This window comes from Phyllostomus discolor, chromosome X (genome assembly GCF_004126475.2).
Source record: "Phyllostomus discolor isolate MPI-MPIP mPhyDis1 chromosome X, mPhyDis1.pri.v3, whole genome shotgun sequence".
NCBI lineage: Eukaryota > Metazoa > Chordata > Mammalia > Chiroptera > Phyllostomidae > Phyllostomus > Phyllostomus discolor.
In genome coordinates, this window is record NC_050198.1 from 36,083,774 (window position 1) to 36,105,577 (window position 21,804).

A 21,804-nucleotide genomic window follows, 5' to 3' on the forward strand; every position below is an offset into this window, starting at 1 on the left:
TAACAGAAAATTACCCAGCTAGTTAGTACATGGCCCAACTATGAACCCAGGCTGTTTGGCTCCAAATCCAGACTCTTATCTCCTGCTTAATCCCTTTGCCTTTTTTCCACCCAGTCTCCTAAACACCCTCACCTCTGACAGCTGTCAGTCTGTTCTATGTATCTATGCCTCTGCCTATTAAATTATTTTTTTTCATTAGATTCTACACACAAGTGAAATCATATGGTATTTGTCTTTCACTGACTGGCTTATTTCATTTAGAGTAATGTTTTCTAGGTCTATTCATGCTGTCATGAGAGGTAAGATTTCCTGCTTTTGTATGGCCAAGTAGTATTCCCTTATGTAAATAAATGTACCATAGCTTTTTTATTCACTTATCTACTGATGGGCACTACGGCTGTTTCCAGAAGAGTCACACTCTTTAAGCATTACTCTGCCTTTCAGAATAAACAGTTTAAAAATTTGAAGTTCTCTGTTCTATCACCCTCTCCTTATATCTTTTTAATTGTTCTTCCCTTCTTGTCACTGTCTTCTTCTCCTTCCCTTTTCAATCTTACAGGTAAGAAGGGGTTGGAGAAAGTATTCAAAGTCATGAAAGGCAAGGACCTACATCCAAGATTACTCTTTCCAGCAAAGCTATCATTTAAAATGGAAGGGCAGGAGAAGTGCTTCCCAGATAAGGTCAAGTTAAAGGAGTTCATCACCACCAAGTCCTTATTATATGAAATGTTAAAGGGACTTATCTAAGAAAAAGAAGGAGATCAAAACTGTGGACAGTAAAGTGACAACAAACTCACAACTATCAATAAGTGAACCTAAAAAAAACACAAAAAGAAATACAAAAATGAACTAAGCAAACAACTAGAACAGGAACAGAATCACAGAAATGGAGATCACATGTAGGGTTATCAGCGGGGAGAGGGAAGAGGGAGAATGGGGGAAAAGGTACAGGGAATAAGAAGCATAAATGGTAGGTACAAAATAGACAGGGGGATGTTAAGAATAGTATGGGAAATGGAGAAGCCAAAGAACATATATATACAACCTATGGACATGAACTAAGGCAGGAGAATGCTGGTGGGAAGAAGGGTACAGGGCCAAGGGGAATAAAGGAAAGAAAAAAAATGGGTCAACTGTAATAGCATACCCAATAAAATATATTTTTAAAAAGATAGTCTTTCAACAAATGGTGCTAGAACTGTATATCCACATGCAGAAAAAAATTTATCTAGATACAGACATTACATCTCTCATAAAAATTGCCTTATAATATATCACAGACCTAATTGTAAAACACAAAACTATAACCCCCCTGGAAGATAACATAGGAGAAAATCTAGATGACTTTGCGTTTAGTGATGATTATTTAGATAAAACACTGAAGGCACAATTCATGAAAGAAATACAATAAGCTGGATTTCATCAAAATTAAAAAGTTCTGAAAAAGACAATGTCAGGAGAATGACAAAATAATCCTTAGAGAGAAAATACTTGCAAAAGACATATCTGATTTAGGACTGGTATTCAAAATATACAAAGAAACCTTACAGCTCAATAATAAAAAGAAAACAACTTGATTAGATAAATGGGAAAATGTCTGATTAGACATCTCATCACAGATTTACAAATAATAAATAAGCATATGAAAATGTTCTCAACATTTTATGTCAGTGCGGAACTACAAATTAACAGTGAGATACCATTACACTTTAGAATGACTAAAATCTGAAACACTAACAACATCAAATACTGGTGAGGACATGGAGCAAGAGGAGCTCTCCTTCATTGCTGGTGGGTATACTAAATGGTACAGCCACTTTGGAAAGCAGTTGGACAGTTTTTTTTCTAAAGCTAAATATATTTTTACCATATGATTCAGTGGTTGAACTCCTTTGTATTTACTCAAATTAGTTAAAACCTTGTGGCCACACAAAAACCTGCACATGGTTATTTATAGCAACTTTATTCTAATTGCCAAAACATGGAAGCAACTGAAATGTGCCTGGATAGGTGGATAGACACCCCCAAAATCCTTTTATATATCTATACAGTGAAATATGTTGGGTTGGCCAAAAAGTTTGTTTGGTTCTTTTTTTGTGTACGATAGCTCTAGTAGAACTTAGTTGTCTTTAACTTCATTCAAAACAACTTTGTTAGATTGTATTGTGACAACTGTCATATCAGCATGCATTAAAAAAACTTATCAAAGTTAGTGGATTTTTGTGTAGCTATTTTAATATTGAAGATGGAAGATAATACACTTTTTCAGCGCATATATTTTATTATTTCAAGAAAGGTAAAAATGCAACTGAAATGCAAAAAAAGATTTGTGCAGTGTATGGAAAAGGTGCAGTATATAGAGAAGGTGTTTTTGAATGTGTCAAAAGTGGTTTGTGAAGTTTTATGCTGGAGATTTCTCACTGGATCATGCTCTATGGTTGGGTAGACTGATTGAAGTTGATAGCAAACAAATTGAGACATTAATTGAGAACAATCAATGTTATACCTCACAGGAGATAGCTGACATACTCAAAATATCTAAATCAATAAAGTCATTGGTGCAAATGAAAAATGTGTCTTTTATTTTATGGAAAAAACTAAACAGATTTTTGGCCAACCCAATAATTAACTTATGAAGGAAATGAGCTATCATGCTACAAAAATATACAGAGGAACTTTAAGTGCATATTGCTAAGTGAAAGAAGCCAACATTAAAAGAGTTCCCTCTTTATTATTATAACTATAAGATTGTCAAAGGGACAAAACTATGAAGTCAAAATGAAGATCAGTGGTTACCAGGAATCTGAAGGGAGGTAGGCATAAATTACTCAAGCACAGGGAAATTTTAAGGCAATAAAACTATTTTGTTTGATACTGTAATGGTAAATACATGTCATTATACATTTGTCAAAACCCCTAAAATATACAACAGAAAGAATAAACCCTAACTTTCTGGGCTTCCAGTCAAAATGGCAGTGAGGTAAATGCAGCACTCCCATCCTCCCACAACCACATCAAAATTACTACAACTAAATTACAGAACAACCATCGTTCAGAACCACCTGAAATCTAGCAGAATGGAAGTCCTACAACTAAGGATATAAAAAAGAAGCCACATCCAGACTGGTAAAAGTGGCAGAGATGAAGAACAGAATGATCCCACAGCCCTGCTATATCATAACTGAACTGTAACACTATGAAACTGTCTCACAACCATGATGTTCTGCAGCTGCGATGTATCACAACTGAACCATTTGCAATGAATAAAGTTTCCTTCTTCACAGCATTCCAAATGAGGATTCCTGTTGGCATTGAATTGGTGCCAATGAACATCACTTAACAATATCAAATCAAACACTTTATAATAAGAATTATATACCAAGTCCAAATGGGATTTATTCGTGGTATGCAAACATGATTCCATATTTCAGTAATCAATCAAAGTGATTCACCATATCAACAGGATGAAGAGATAAAGCCACATGATTGTATTAATTGATGTTAACAAAAAAACTGACAAAATCCAATACCCATTTATGACAAAAGTTCTGAGTAAGTAAAGAATAGAACTACATTAACTTTGATAAAGACCATATACAAAAATTAATAGAATTAATAAATGAATTCAGTAAAGTAGCATGCTACAAAATTAAAATATAGAAATCTGTCATGTTTCTATACACTAATAATGAATGATCAGAGGAGAAATTAAGAAAACAACCTCATTTACAATGACACCAAAATGAATAAAATACCAAGGAATAAATTTAACCAAGAAGGTGAAGAGCATGTACTCTAAAAACTGTCATTTAAGAAAAAAATTAAAGATACAACTAAATGGAAGGATATACTGTGCTTATGGAATGGAAGGATTAATATTGTTAAAAATGCCATGCTACACAAAGCAGTCTACAGATTCAGTGCAATCCCTATCAAAATACTAATGGCATTATTCTCAGAACTAGAAAAATCCTAAAATTTATATGAAATCACAAAAGACCATGAATAGCCAATGCATTCTTAAGAAAGAAGCACAAAGCTGGAGGTATCATGCTCCCTGATTTCAAACTATAATACAAAGCTAAAATAATCAAAACAGTATGGTACCAGCACAAAAACAGACACACAGTTCTATGGAACAGAATGGAGAGTCCAGAAATAAACCCTTGCTTATATGGTCAGTTAGTCTATGACAAAGGAGGCAAGAGAATACAATGGAGAAATGACAGTCTCTTCAACAAGTGATGTTTGGAAAACTGGACAGATACATGCAAAAAGAAATGTAACTGGACAACTCTCTTACACTATATACAAAAATAAACTCAAAATTAATTAAAGACATAAATGTAAGATTTGAAACCATAGAACTCTTAGAGGAAAATATAGGTAGTAAACTATTTGACATGTCTTGGTAATATTTTTATGGATATGTCCCCTCAAACAAGGGAAACAAAAATGAAAATAATCAAATTGTACTTCATCAAACCAAGAAGCTCCTGCCAGCAAAAGAAACTACCAACAAAACAAAAAGACATCCTATTGAATGGGAGAAAATATTTGCAATGGCCTACCTTATAATGGGTTGATATCCAAATTACAGGGTCTGGCAGTAATAATGCCTGCTTAAATGTGGTTGCTAGGGTAGTAATATGAGTGTAATAATTTATAGTTTTAATTTGAACATTTCACCTAAAATGTCATATGGTGTGATTGAGTGTGATATTGTTATATACAGAATTACATGCTTATGATTTTGTAATAAAAGATTTTGTAATAAAAAGGGGCACTGTTTGTGCCAGACCCTGTATATAAGGAACTCATACAACTCAAATAACAACAACAAAACAAAAAACAATTTGATCAAAAATGGGCAGAGGACATGAAAAAAACATTTCTCTAAAGAAGATGTGAAGACAACAAATAGACAAATGAAAAGATGCTCAATATCACTAATCATCAGGAGAATGCAGATCAAAACCACAATGAGAAACCACCTCACACCAGTCAGAATGGCTATTAGCAAAAATTCAACATATAACATATGTTGGGGAGGATTTGGAGAAAAGGGAACCCTAGTACATCATTGGTGGGACTGAAAACTGGTGCAGCCACTGTAAAACAATATGGAATTCCACAAAAAAACTAAAAATTGATATTTCATAGCAGTTCCACTACTGGGTGTTTATCTGAAGCAAAATGAAAACACTAATTTGAAAAGATATATGCACCTCTATTTTCATTGCAGCATTATTTACAATAGCCAAGATGTGGAAGCAACCTAGGTGTCTATCAATAGATGAGTGAATAAAAAAGTGGTACATATACGCAATGGAATATTACTCAGCAATAAAAAGCAATGAATTCTTGCCATTTGCCACAACATGGATGAATCTAGAAGGCAATATACTAAGTGAAATAAATCAGACAGAAAAGGACAAGAACCATATGAATTCAATCATGTGGGATATAAAACAAAAAGCACTGAATGAACAAATAAAACAACAAAAGAAAAAACAAACACATAGATACGTATAACAGAAAGGTGATTTCTAGAGAAGGGGGATGGAGAGAGAACAAAGAAGGTAAACAAGGTCAAATAAATACATGGTGATGATATGAAACTAGACTTCAGGTGGTGTGCATACAATAGAGTATACAGATGTCATATTGTGTAATTATATACCTGAAACTTATAAATGTTATTAATTAACCCAATGTAAATAATTTTACCCAAATAATTTTAATAAAAAAATCAATGAGTTTTATTTTGTATATTTCCAAAGTGTGGCAAATATTTTTAGTTTGTCATTTGCATTTTACATGTTTATTTTCTTTCAAAAATATTTTTTATTGGATTTGTAAAAGATTTTATTTATTTATTTTTTGAGAGAGGGGAAAGGAGGCAGAAAGACAGGGAGGGATACAATGATGCAAGAGGGAAATATCAATCAGTTGTCTCTTGTAGGCGCCCCAGTTGGGGACCAAACCTGCAACTCAGGCATGTTCCCTGACAGAATTGAACTGGTGACCTTTTGCTTTGCAGGACAATACCCAACCAACTAAGCCACACTGGTCAGGGCTCCAAAACCTTTTTTATTAAAGTATTATATATATATATAATACTTTGTGTATACTTTATATATATTATATATATTTATATATATGTAAAAGATGTATACATCTTTTAATGAACACATATACTACAGGAAGAATGTTGGCAGTAATATCCTTATCCTGCATCCCCCTTGAGGCCCTGTGGGGGCTGTAAGTAGGAAAGCTGGCAGTTAGAAAGGATAGGGAGGCATGAGAGAGAATTTGGAGGCTCTGAAGTCCAGGCCCCTATAAGGGTAGGAGGGTTTTTTTTTATGACAAGGAAAAGAGGACTTGAGTGTATCCTTGAACCCCATGGCAACTAAAAACTAGAATCCAGAAATGAAGAATCTTCAGGCCAGGACTACAGAGCCAGTCTGAGGGCTATATTTGGGGTTGGCTAGCATTGAAACTTATCTCACATAGTTGGATTTCTAGAAAGCCCCTTCAGAGTGTGATAAGGACCAAAGTGGGAAATTATGGAAGGGTTCATAGTAGATGTTGGGAATTGGAATGGTGGCATGGATCCCAGTGGGGATGATTTAGAGTGAGAACACAATGCTGACTGGCGAAGGTGAAGGCAAGTCTCCAGAAAAAAAAGCCTTCCTTTAGAATGCAATGTGGAAGCATTGAAAGGAGTGCTGAGAGCCTAGGTTCTGAAATAGCTTGCCACTTAGGAATTCCGGGAGTAGTGCTGGCCCCTGTCTTTTCCATGGGTCTAATTTCTTCTCTGCCAACACTCATTTCAGTAGACATAATAGAATAGGAGAGCAAGAAAGTATGGATCCTTTTTCTATGATTAGTGACAAGAATCCTATTTTATATTTCAGAAACAGAGAGAGGTAGAGAATTATTAGACTGTGGTAGGGAAAGGCAAGGGAGGTAAGAAATAATATTTTCTGGCCTCCCTCCCCCATTCTTTGTTTTTGCTTTTCTCTCTTTTCATGAGCAGAAATCTGGACAAGAAACAGAGTTTGGTTACCAAGGCAACTGAAGCAGAATATGCTTGATTCCTCAGCTTGTGAAATAAAAACAAAATTATTATTCAAAATGCAAGAGCTTATGGAGGATGGTATTTTAAAAAATTATTAAATTTATTTGGGTGACTTTGATTAATAAAATTATATAGGTTTTAGGTGTACAATTTTATAATACATCATCTGTATATTATATTGTGTGTTCACCACCCAGAGTCAAGTCTCCTCCCATCACCATTCATCCCCCTTTTACCCTCTTCTACCTCCTCCCACCCTCCTTTCCCTCTGGTTATCACCATACTGTTGTCTGTGTCTATGAGGGTTTCTGTTTGTTTAATCCCTTCACCTTTTTTACTAAGCCCAGTAACCCCCTCCCATCTGACAGTTGTCAGTTTGTTCTATCTATGAGTCTGTTACTCTTTTGTTTGTTAGTTTATTGTGTTCATCCTATTCCACATATAAGTAAAATCACATGGTACTTGCCTTTCTCTGTCTGGCTTATGTTACTTAGCGTAATGATCTCCAGTTCATCAACAAAATGAAAAGACAACCCACTGAATGGGGAAACATATTTGCTTGTGATACATCTGATAAGAGATTAATATCTAAAATTTATAAAGAACTTATAAACTCAACATAAAAACTCCACAAACAATTCAAGGACCTGAATAGACACTTCTCTAAAGAGGACATACCAATGGCCAGTAGACATGAAAAAATGCTCAGTGCCGCTAATTGTCAGAGAAATGAAAATAAAAACCACAATGAGATATCATCTCACACCTGGAAGAATGGCTATCGTCAATAAATAAACGAACACTGGTGAGGGTGTGGAGAAAAGGGAATCTTCATGCACTGTTAGTGGAAATGCAGATTGGTGTAGCCCCTATGGAAAGCAGTATAGGAGTTACCTGGAAGATGGGTTTTAGCCAAACAAGCACAGACTCATTTATCCTTATAATTCTTTTACATACACAATAAAATACAGAAAAATAAACAGAGGGTTTTTTTAGAAGTTTAATTGAAAATCACTCTGTGGAATGGCCTTGAATCCTGCCCTTGCTGTTTTCTACTCTCTTAATTGGCCCCATGCTGCCAGGTCTCATGCTGAGAGGCAAAGAAGGCATCATTTTAACTAGCTTCTAAAGCATAAAATTACATACTACACCAATCAATATCTTTCCCTAGAGGTCCTCCTCAAATCCATGAAAATTAGTCCCAAAATATCAGTCTTTCCATGTCTAATTAATATGCATTTGTTTTGGGCGAAATATCAGAGTCCATTGGCAATGTCATGGGAGAACAGTACTATTCCTTATATGTTGCTGCCCCTAGTGTAAAAAATGTAGACTGCGCTCTCTTGACAGCTGCAGGCAGCTCTGAGCAGTTTTTCCATTTGAACGTTGTTAACACAGTTTTAGCCTAGTATCTGTATTTTTCCAGATATATAGTTGAATAAACCTGTTAAAGTTTTTGATTACAGAGTATTGAAACAGGTTATCTACCACTGGCCATAATATTCTTCTGATGGTAAAATAGATTCTGTTCTGTGGAAGCTGCTTTTTGATACAGTCTTTTACTTTAATACAAACCATTCTCTGCTTGTATACTCTGAAATGATTTCAGAAATTTCACATGGATGTCAAGTGGGTTCTAATCATGTGATCTCCACAGAGACCTTATAATTTAAAGTGAGCTGCCTTTAAAGTTTAAGAAGGGAGTAAAAAGGGGGTATTTATATCTACCTGTAATCTCTTCTAAGACTGGAAGATTTTCCATAGAAAACAAAAAAACATACATTTGAATAGAATTTGTGTGTGTGCATGTGTGTGTAGAGGAGATAAGGAAAGGGTGGTAGGAACTTGTATGCATCAATATTTATTGAACACTACTAGGTGTGAGATAATTTGCACTGTTTATTTCATCTAAGCATTACTAATGTGCAATTGGTTGGGTATATGGTATCTTTACAGAGCTTTTCACAGACTAACATGGGAGGTCTCATTAAGATATTTCATTGTATAGGAGCCAAGACTGGTGGAATGTCCCATTATAGCCCTCCACATAGATTCTTGGCAAGATGCTCTGAAATGTATGGTCCCTAGGAAGGTGTGAGGTTGCTGAGATAATTGCCAACTTTGCATCCTTGCTCCAAGGCAGCTCTTCCCATATGGGATGAACTTCCTTATGCAGGAAGTTCATCCCATATGGGAATGTCCTGTCCTCTTTCCTTTTGAAATGGACTTTTTCAATCAAGTGCCTAGGTGTGCATCTGAAAAGCTGTGTCAAAAGAGCAGGAAACACCAAGCTGTGGCATTGTGGGATGATTCTCTTATTGGTCATCTCTATGCTCAGCAGTATCTCAGAATTGCTGCAGGATCCCTATGCAAGAAGCTCTTACTAGACTTGTTCATAAAATCTTTATATGGAATGTCAAATAAATGAGTGATCTCATTTCTATCTATTCTTGTGCAGATGAGGGCACCTTATGGTGAAAACCTGAAAGCTATTATTCATTTTCTCTTGCTGGACATGTCTAAAAGCCTGGTTACTATATATCTCTTGTTGTCTCCTGAACATGTCTTATGAACCATGGAAATAATCGTAGGCACTGACGAGCCAAGCAAGGATTTGGGGAAAATAGACTAGAGAGATATGAGCCTGACAAGCCCATGGTTTAATTGTGTGTGTGTGTGTGTGTAGAGAAAAAGAGAGAGACAAAGAGAAAGACTTGGAGAGAGAGTTCTGACAGTGTATATTGACTGAAAATTACAGTAAGAGTTCAAATCAAATGGTGTTCAGAGAAGTCCAGAATATTATATCCTAGCACAGCAGCCAAAGGAAATCTAGGGGCTAGGAGGCAAGATCACATCAGGGCCAAGATGGTGCCTGAGACTTTTGGTGGATTGTTGGTGCAAGTTAAATTTGGTTTACTCTGATTGGGAGATTGCAAAAGTTCCTACAGTCTGACATATCTGAATAGGGGAGCTGTACATGCCTTTTTCTCCCTAAGGTGTCCTGAATGAAAAGCAACCAAGTGAAGTAACTTCTTCTGGATTTCAGGTGCTATGTTTCATCATGCTCTGGATTCCCAGTCTGCCTCAAACCATCAAAAACCTAAGAGCTCAGAGAATTCTTACTGCAGTTATTTTTAAAAAGGCATCTGTAATTATTTTTCATGGGAAGTTAGTATAGAACAGGTACTTGGTCTCTTTTTCATACTCCACTTTTCTCCTCATTCCTTCCATATCTAACTCCATCTGAACATACAGATGATAAAAAACTGGGTTTAATATTAAAAATATTATTAAAATGATATAAAATAGAATACACTGTGAAAAAAATCAAGAGAGGTGAAATGGAGTGTCTGCTTGTGGGTCTCTACTTCAGCTGTATATCACAATCTCCTATTGAAGGTTTTTATCTATTTACTTATTTATTTATTTTTACATGAATATTCATAGCAACTTCATTTGTAATATCAAAAAATTGGAAACAGTTACAGCAATGGGTGAATGGTTAAACAAACTGTAGTACATACACCATTGAATATGATCCAGTGATGAAAATGAATTACTTATTGATGATATACACAATAATCTAGATGCTCTGCCAGGGAATTATCTAAATAAAAAGAGCCAAAACCACAAGGTTACATACCATATGATTTCATTTATATAACATTCTCATAATGACACAATTAAAGAAATGACAAACGGGTTAGTTAGTGGTTGCCAAGGATTAGGAATGGGGGTTGGGAACTGGGAGGGAAATGTTCATGATTACTAAAAGGTATCAAGAAGGATGCTTGTGGTGACGGCACAGCTCAGTGTCTTCACTGTGGTGATAGATACATAAGCCTACATATCTGATTAAATTACATAAAACTACACACATACATATACACACATCCATAAATGATTACAAATAAAACTGGGGAAATGTGAATAAGATCAGTGGATCATACTAATGTTAGTATCTTGATTGTACTACAGTTTCCAAGATGTTATACTTGGAGGTGCCTTAGGGTATATGAGAGATCTCTGTATAATCTCTTATATCTGCATGTGAATCTACAATTATCTCAGTAAAGATTTCAATAGAAATATATTATAAACTGATAGATAATTATAAAACCAAGTCTGAATTTTTTGAAAAGGACCTATAAATTGGGGAACCAAGTTGTAAAATTCCCAGGTCACCTCAGATCTTTTGGCAATTTGTGCCCAGAGTACCATGTAAAGAAGCCTTATCTGAGGTTCTATTTAGGCTCAATGGGACAGAGTGCCTCATTTGTGATGGCTGCTCTCCATGCAGGAGGTGGGGTCCTCATAACAAGTGCTACATATTTGCCATTCATCCTATGAGGAGTGCATTTCTAACTGGAGATGTGGCATTGTGACATCTAGGGTTGGAGAAGGGTTTTGAGGCAGTGGCATCTGGGCAGTGCTCTATAAATCCCACCATTATAGGCCACTGACTACAAGTCCAATTGGGGTCCCATTGGTGAGCAAGGCTTTACACTGCCTGGCTCCTTAAGGGGAAGGAACCATGCTAATGTAATTGCAGCTGATACTCACCAAACATATCTTAGTGGCCAGGGCTTGTGCTAAGTGCTTTACATGAATTAATTTACTTAATCCTCATCCTGGCACCATTGCTTACTTCTGAAAACCAAGCTTTATGGTGCCCAGATACTTCAATCCTGGCCTTTTAGGTTTTCTGCATGCCCAGTAGGTCCTTGGTGGATACCTTGTTCTTCCTAGACTAGATGAAAGGTTCTTGGGAGTGTGCTCTGATCATCTCTCCCCCTCAAATATTGAGCATTATTTTACTAAAAAATTATTTTAGTAACAAAGGAAGAAATGATGAGAGAGCTTGAATAGGGTGGTAGCTTTCACTTACTGGAATTGTACCATTTCTACACTAAAGGTCATTTAAGTTTTGCACCAAAGCACTGCAGGAAATCCACCTGCTTTGTCTGTGCTTCAGTAACCCTATTTCATTGTCCCATTGGGGAGAGCCAACTGCTCCCTTGATTCTGTCCAGTGGGTGTGGGAGTTTACAAAACTTGTTGAGGAAATTTGTCACATATTTACCACATTCTTTTGCCATTAGACTGTAGAGCTTCAGTTTTCTTATATATGTAATTATATGAACGTTGACTGTGGTTAAGAAAGAGGAAAGAAGAAAGAAAGAAAGAAAGAAAGAAAGAAAGAAAGAAAGAAAGAAAGAAAGAAAGAAAGAAAGAAAGAAGGAAAGAAAGAAAGAAAAGAAAGAAAGAAAAAGAGGCAGAGGAGAAGGGAGGAGAGGAGTGGGAAGGAGAAAAGGAGAAGAAAGGAGAGAAAGAAGGAAAAGAGGGAGGGAAGGAAGGAAGGAAGGAAAGAGAGAGAGAAGGAAAGAAAGAGAGAAAGAGAGAAAGAGAGAGAGAGAGAAAGAAAGAAAGAAAGAAAAGAAAGAAAGAAAGAAAGAGAAAAGAAAGAAAATGAAAGAAAGAATTACCAACACAGCATTCACACATAACCATTTTCCACATCTTCTGTGATTGAGAAAATCTTTCTCTTTCTGCCCTGGCTAGTGTGGCTCAGTGCATTGAGTGCTGGCCTGAGAACCAAAAGACCACTGGTTTGATTCCCAGTCAGGACACATACATGGGTTGGGGATGGGCACATGAGAGGCACCCATGCATTGATGTTTCTCTCCCTCTCTTTCTCCCTCCCTTCCCCTCTGTCCAAAAATAAACAAATAAAATCTTTACATTTTTTTTCTCTTTCTGTGTTTCCAAAATTGATGAAATATAATATTTGACATTGAATCCAGATGGCTTTGCCTGACCCATCTTACATATATAGCAAAGATGTATTGTCCCAGAGTATAAAAACCTCCTGGTTAAAAGACAAAGGATGATTTTAAATGCTGGTATCAGGAAAATACATTTAGCCAAGGCATCACCCAACTCATTAATAGATGCAGGGTAATAAAATTGACTTCACATGATTAAAGATAATCTATGAATTCTTGTCATAGTTTTAAAAATATTTTATTTACTTATTTTTAGGGAGGGAAAGGGAAAGTAAACATATTTCTTTCAACCCTTTATCTGTTTTTATGTGTAGCTGTGGATATATGTATAGTTTATACTGCTGAGGTCATGCTCTCTATACATTTTTACATCAAGCACATTTATGCAACCATTTACTGTCCCTTTTCTAATCATAAATGTAATTATTTAGAATATAAAATAAACAACAAAAGGATTGAGAGTGGGATGTGGGGATGGGTGGGGTGGGGAGGAGCAGTGTGGGGGAAATGGAGACAACTGTACTTGAACAACAATAAAAAAGAGAAAAAAGAAAAAAATCATTTAGTAATCTTATTAACAGTAACATTACTATTGTTATTTTAAAAAGAAAATAAATGACAACAAAAAACAGGCAAAACAAGGATTGTTTGTAAGAGAGTATAAGTAATGAGGTAAACCCTAAGCAAATATAAAAACATACCGTAAAAACTATGAGAAATAAACACTGTGTTACTAGCTGACAAATAACACCATTGATTTTAATGCATATGATTGTTTACCTAAGAAAGGGAAGAAAATTTAAATAACTCTTTCAATAATATACTGATAAACCTTAATGGAAAATCTGAAAAATTTAGAAAAGGAAAATTATAAAACTCTTTTGAGCATTCTATTTGAAGGTGTTAATAAATGGAGAGAATTTGAATCTGTGTAGAGGACAATGGACAAGGTGGCTGTGGGTGAGGAAAAATACATCATAATAAAAAACCTAAATATAAGACCTGAGACAAAAAATACATAGAAGAAAACATAGGTACCAAACTTACAGAACTTAGTATTAAAGAGGATTTTATTAATTTGACCTCAAAAGCAAGAGAAGTAAAAGCAAAAATAAACAAATGGGACTACATCAAACTAAAAAGCTTCTGCACAGCAAAACAAAGTGCCATCAGAACAAAAAGCAAGCAACCAAATGAGAGAAATATTTGCGAACATCTTTGATAAAGGGGTTACATCTCTGATAAGGGGTTACTATCTAAAATATATAAAAAATTCATACAACTCAACAACAAGGAGAAATAAATAATCCATTTAAAAGTGGGCAGAGGACCTGAACAGACATCCCTCCAAAGAGGACATACAGATGCCAATAGATGTGAAAAGATGCACAATTTCCCTAATCATCAGAGAAATACAAATTAAAACCACAATGAAATATCACCTCATACCTGTCAGAATGGCTATTATCAATAAATCAACAAACAAATGTTGGCAAGGATGTGGAGAAAAAGATACTCTCATACACTGCTCATGGGAATGTAAATTGGTGCAGCCACCATGGAAAACACTATGGAGGTTCCTCTAAAAATTAAGAATAAGGTTACCATATGCTATAGCAATCCTTCTTTTGGTTATCTATTAAAAAAATTTGACCTTCCATAGATGATAAACTAAAGAAAGTATAGTACATATATACTATACAGCAGAATACTACTCAACCATAAGAAAAACTGAAATATTGCCATTTGTGACAACATGGATGGGTCATAAAAATATGCTAAGTGAAGTTATCAAATGGAAAAAAGTCAAGAACCGTATTATTTCAATCATATGTGGGCTATAAAACTGAAAGCAACAAATAAGAGAAACAAACAAACCAAAACTCATAGACACAGACAATAGTATGGTGGTAACCAGAGGGAAAGAGGAGTGGGGAAGGTAGGTAGTAAAAGGTAAAGGGGGTCAAATATAAAGTGATGGAAAGAGACTTGACTCTGATGGTGAAGACACAATGCAATATACAGATGATGTATTATAGAAGTGTTCACTTTGATACCTATATAATTTTATTAACCAATGTCACCCCCCAAAATTTAATAACATTAAAAAAATAAACAAACTTGGAGATTGGATCCAAGATAGCAGAGGAGTAAGTAGAAGCTATACCAACCTCCCCTAGGACCAATCTGGAATTACAACTAAATTATAGAAAAATCATCCTGAATAACCAACTGAATACTAGCTGGAGAGAAGCCTTATAGCCACAAACAGATAGAAGAAACCACTTCTTCACAACATGACTGGTGAGTGCAGAGGAGACCAAGGGGGCTGGCTGGGCTCCCATGGGCAGCAGCTGAAGTGCCAGAGGGATATTTTAGTGGCCAGGGAGTTCTACCTGAGAAGTGTGGGGTCTAAACCCCAAGTTGGGCTCCCTAACCTACAGCACCAGTGCTAGAAAGGAACCCAGATAACATCCAGCTATAAAAAGCAGCAGGGTTTCTCTCTGCCAGGGAGAGAGGGCTGGAAACACAGAGAACCTGTTAAAGGGCCAGAGCACAAAATTTCATTCGTAGTCACTTACCCTGGGTGCCAGTAAAGGGAGGTCAGAGTGGACTAGAGATGATTGAGGAGAGTCTGGGGTTGGTGGCTCTGGGGAGAGAATTGAGGGAACAGCCACCAGGATCCCTGTGCTGAGTCATCCCCCATACTGCAGGAGCCATCTCTCTCAGGCAGAGCACTCTTCTCTGAATGGCATCAGCCTGAGGGGAAGCAATAGCCCCATCTGCAGGAAATAATCTGCCCTACTTGTGGTATTTAAGCCAGGCTGCTGATTACAGCTCACTTAGATTAACAAGACAAAGTCATTAGTTTACTGGATGATTAGTTTAACAACTAAGGCAAAAAATACAAAGCAGCCAAAATGGGAAGACAAAGAAATAGACCCCAAATGAAACAAAAAGTGATTTTTCCAGAAGAACTAGATGAAATGGAGGCAAGCAATTCATCAGATAGAGAGTTTAGAGTAATGATTATAAAGATACTCAACAACATGAAAAAATACATAGAAACCATAAAAAAGGACCAGTCTGATATAACAAATGTAATGTCTGAAATAAATAATACACTGGAAGGAATAAACAGTAGGTTAAATTAAGTAGAGGATAAAATCAATGTTTTGGCAGACAATGTAGAAAAAAACACCCACGCAGAGCAGTAAAAGTAAAAAAGGAATTTAAAAAAATAAGGAGAGCTTAAGAAACATTTTGGATAACATAAAGCATAACAACATCCTCATTATGGAAATACCAGAAGGAGAAGAGAGTGAGCAAAGGATTAAGAACCTATCTGAAGAATTAATAACTGAAAACTTCACTAATTTGGTAAAGGAAAAAGTCATACAAGATCTGACCCAGCATGGCTCTAGAGTAGAGGGCAACTCACAGTGGAGAATTTGAGCCAAACCTCCTGTGAGAGAGTGGCAGGCTCGGGTTTGAAAGGCAGAAGCTGAATGTCTGAGCAAGACTTGCTGCAATCAGGCAGTCTTTCAAAGACAGGCAAACCAACCCCTGCCTGAGGGATTATAGGCAGATTGGGGAGGCCAGGCTCAGGAGTTTCCTGCTGTGTACATTGCCTTAGGAGGAAGAAGAAAATGTGCTGATAGACAGCCCTTCACCAGACACTACTCATCAGACATGTGCTACACAGCTCCTTCGGCCCCAATTTACTAAACCCAGAAGAGCAGAGAAAATACAGACAGGCACAAGGCACTATCTTCTGTACTGCAAAGCTGTTTAACATTCACTTCATATCCTTCAAGTTTGGGGATAATACGGCACCAGGTTTTATAATATAGCTTATTTCAAATCTCACATATTGCTCTTCCCTTCTCTTATTCCATACTACCTCCTACCTCCCTCTCCATGTATTTGTTTTAAATTCTATTTTGTCCTTTGCTATGACTTGTTTCTATTCCACAATCTTACTATTGCTCCCCCCTCTACCCTCTCAAAACCATTTGTGATTGTCATTAGTCATCTCACATTCCTTCTCTAGTTCTTAAAGTACCCTTATTCTCTCTCTGCCTTTATCAATTTTTGCTCGTAGGTTGTGGATAAGGTGGTTGTTGTTACAGTTCTTCAATCTTATTTTTAGATAGTGACTATCTTTGTATTTCAAATCTCAAGTTTCATTGTTCCCCTCTTCTACTCAATTTTGCCTTCCTCCTGCTCTTTCCTTTTTTGTTTTAAACATTAATTTTCCCATGACTTAGCCAGGTTTTCAGCTCACACTCTTAGTATTCCTTCTCCCTCTATTCTCTCAAAATAACTTCTCTTTCCTGTAGACATCTAAGTGCTTCTGTCTTTCTTTTTGCCCTCTTATTCTCATCCCACCTATATAAATCATAGCTCATTGGTTGTTGATGTTTCTGTGGTGGAGCTTTTTCTGCAGTTAGGTCTATATATATATTAAATATATATATATATATAAATTTATATATATTCTTGTGGTTGTCTGTTTTTTTTCTGTCATTACATATATACATATATTTTTTCTTTATATAGATATAACCTAATACTATATGCCACCCTTCTTTTACTCCATTCCATCTTCCCACTACCCCTTATTAGTTATGAAGTAAATTTTATTTTCTTTCCAGCTTTGCCTTGTCTTATTCCCTACACTTATTGATGCCCCTCCCTCTACCCACACAAAATGTCTTTCCTTTCAGTTAGTCAACTCATATTCATTTTTCATTTCTTATAATAGTCTGAATCTCTTTATATCTTTACTAATATTGGCTCATTTGCTATTGATAGTGTAATAGTGGGTGGGGGTTATTTTTGTGGGTATGGGTCTGTTTCCTGGGCTGTTTGATTTTTGTTCTGGCAGCACCTGTAAAACAGTATATAAGACGTGGAGGGGCCCAGGTTGGTGTGGCTCAGTGGATTGAGCACTGACCTATGAACCAAAGGGTCACAGGTTCAATTCCAAGATCAGGGCACATACCTGGCTTGCAGGCCAGGTCTCCAGTAGAGGGTGCATGAGAGGCAACCACACATTGTTTCCCTCTCTCTTTCTCCCTCCCTTCCCCTTTGTCTAAAAATAAATAAAATCTTAACAACAACAACAACAACAACAACAACAACAAAAAAGACGAGGAGGGCAGAGTGACTCTCAGTCACTCAGTCAGAGAGAAAAACCCAGAAAAGGATGAGCAAACAACAACAAAAACCAAATTACAACCAGAGAGCCTACATAAAAGGCATAAAGGTCAGTACAAGACCATCAAGCTCAGGTGATCAAGGAGAGTGCACCACTGAGTCCTACAGGTCTCCTACCACAGAATATCATACCTCAAAAACAAGGACTCAAAACAGATCAATCTAACATGCAGAAACAAGCAAGAAGAGTCACTTAAAATTGGGAGACAAAGAAACAACACCAAATCAAAAAGAAAGGAGGTAGCTCCAGAAAGACTGCTACACAAAATTGAGGCAACCAAACTATCAGATATCAAGTTCAAAATAATGGTTATAAGGATGCTCAAGAAGCTTAGTGAGAACTTCAAAGAACTCCAGGGAAGCTTCCAAGAACTTACTGTGAACTACACCAGCATGAAAAAAGATATAGAAACTATCAATAAGAGAGACAGGAGGAAATGAAAATGGAATATCTGAAATGAAGAACATAGAAGGAATTAAAAGCAGGTTAGATGAAACAGAGGATCAAATCAGCAAGCTTGATGACAAGTTAGAAAAAAATTCCCAGACAGAGCAACAAAGTGAAAAAAGATTAAAAAAGAACAAAGAGGGATTAAGGGAGCCTCATGACAATACAAAATATAATAATATCTGTATCATAGCGGTACCAGAAAGACAAGAGGAACAAGGGAATGAAAATCTACTTGAAAAAGTATGACAGAAAACTTCCCTAAATTGATGAGAGAAAAAGTCATGCAAGTCCAGGAAGCACAAAGGGTCCCAATCAAGAGGAACCAAAAGAGGCCCACTCCAAGACACACCATAATTAAAATGGCTAAATTTAAAGACAAAGAGAGAATCTTAAAAGCAGCAAGGGAGAAACAGGAAATAACATACAAGGGGTCTTCAATAAGGCTATCAGCCGATTACTCAACAGAAACACTACAAGCCAAAAGAGAATGGCAAGAAATATTCCAAGTACTGACAAGCAAAGGCCTGTGACCAAGACTACTCTCCCCAGCAAGGTGCTCATTTAAAATGGAAGGTGAGATAAGGAGTTTCCCAGACAAAACAAAACAAAACAAAACAAAAAAAAAACAAAGACTAAAAGAATACACTCCCATCAAACCAGCACTGTAAGAGATGGTAAAGGTACTGCTTTAAGAAGATGAAGAAAAACAGTAAGAGAGAGAGAAAGGAACACAGATACAAAGAGAAAAAAACAATGAATACTTGAACAATTAAAATTTTAAAATGTTAAATTTTTTTTAAAAAGCAATGAATAAGTACCTATCAAATATAACCTTAAATATAAATAGATTAAATGCTCCAATCAAAATACATAGGGTAGCTGAATAGATAAGAAAACTGGACCCATATACATAATGTACAAGATACTCACCTTAGAACAAAAGATCAACACAGACTGAAAGTGAAAGGATGGAAAAAATATTCCAATCATACAGACATGAAAAAAAAGCTGGGATAGCAATGCTTATATCAGACAAAATAGATTTTAAAACAAAGGCCATAAAAAGAGATAAAGGGGGACACTTCATAATACTTAAGGGAGTAATCCATCAAGAAGATATAAACCTTATAAAGATGTATGCACCCAACAAAGGAGCACCCAAGTATAGAAGGAAAATCTTGCAGAATTTAAAGAAAGATATCAACACCAACCCACTCATAGTAGGGGATTTTTTAAAAAGATTTTATATTTATTTATTTTCAGAGAGAGGGAAAGGGAGGAAGAAGGAGACAAAGAGAACATCAGGCCATTGCCTCTCACACGCCCCCAACTGGGAACCTGGCTTAGAATCCAGGCACGTACCCCAACTGGGAACTGAACTAGCAACCCATAAGTTCACAGGCTGCCACTCAATTCACTGAGGCACACCAGTCAGGGCCATAGTAGGGGGTTTTAACATGCCATTGTCGACAATGGATAGATCTTCCAAGCAAAGAATCAACAAGGATATTGTGGCATTGAATAACACCATAGATCACATGGTCTTAACTGATATATACAGAAACTTCCACCCTAAAGAAACAAAATATACATTCTTTTCAAATGCACATGGGGCATTTTCAAAGACAGACCACATGGTAGGACACAAAACAAGCCTTAACAAATACAAGAAAATTGAAATCATATCAAGCATCTTCTCACATCGTAATGGCTTGAAACTATAAACCAACCCCAAGGAAAAAACTCAAAAACATTCAAATGCATGTAGACTGAATAACATGCTATTAAATAATGAGTGGGTTAACAGTGAGATAAAGGAAGAAATCAAAAACTTTCTGGAAACAAATGAAAATGAACACACAAGAGCCCCAAACCTATGGGACACAATGAAGGCAGTCCTGAGAGGAAATTTCATAACACCACAGACCTACCTACAAAAGACAGAAAAATTTCAAATAAAGAACATCTACATGAAGTAGAGAAACAACAACAAACAAATGAGTAGAAGGAAGGTAATAACCAAGATCAGAGCAGAATTAAATGACATAGAGACTAAAAGAACAATTCAAAGGATCGATAAATCTAGAAACTGGTTCTTTGAAAAGATAAACAAAATCAACGAGGCTTAACCAGGCTCATCAAGAAAAAAAGAGAAGACCCAAAGTAAACAAAATCAGAAATGAAAGAGGTGAGATTAAAACTGATAACACAAACATACAAAAAGGATTATAAGAAATTATTATGAACAGCCCTGGCTGGTGTGGCTCAGTGGATTGAGCACTGGCCTGTGAACCAAAGGGTTGCCAGTTCGATTCCCAGTCAGGGCACATGCCTGGGTTGTGGGCCAGGTCCCCCATGGGGGCGCACGTGAGAAGCAACAACACATTGATGTTTCCCTTTCTCTCTTTCTCTCCCTTCCCCTCTGTTTAAAAATAAAATAAATAAAATCTTAAAAATAAGAAATTACTATGAACAACTATATGCCAAGAAATTTGAACCCAGAATGAAATGGACAAATTTCTAGAAAAATATAATCTCCTAAAACTGAATTAAGAAGAAGAAGAAAGCCTGAACAGATCAATAATAGCTGATGAAATCAAAGTACTAATAAAAAAAACTCCCAGCACACAAACACCCTGGACCAGATGGTTTCATAGCAAAATTTTACAAAACTTTAAGGAAGAGCTAGCCCCTATCTTTCACAGACTATTCCAAAAAATCCAAGAAGAGGGAAGACTCCCAAACTGTTTTATGCAAATTAAAATAACAATGAGATACCACTTCAGGCCAGATCAGAATGGCCATCAATAAATAACAAACCAACAAACAGCAAGTGTTGAAGAGGTTGTGGAGAAAAGGGAACCCTAGTGCACTGTTGGAAAGGCAGACTGATGCAGCCACTGTGGAAAACAGTATGGAATTTCCTCAGAAAACTGAAAATGCAACTGCCTTGTGACCCAGAGATCCCACTGCTGGGACTATACCCTAAGAATCCTGAATCACCAGTTCAGAAGAACCTGTGCACCCCAATGTTCATAGCAGCATTATTTACAATAGCCAAGTGTTGGAAACAGCCTAAGTGCCCATCAGTAAATGAGTGGATCAAAAAACTGTGGTATATTTACATAATGAAATACTACACAGCAGAAAGAAAGAAGGAACTTCTACCTTTCTCAACAGCTTGGATGAAACTGGAGAATATTATACTGAGTGAAGTAATCTGGGCAGTGAAAGACAAATACCATATAATCTCACTTATAA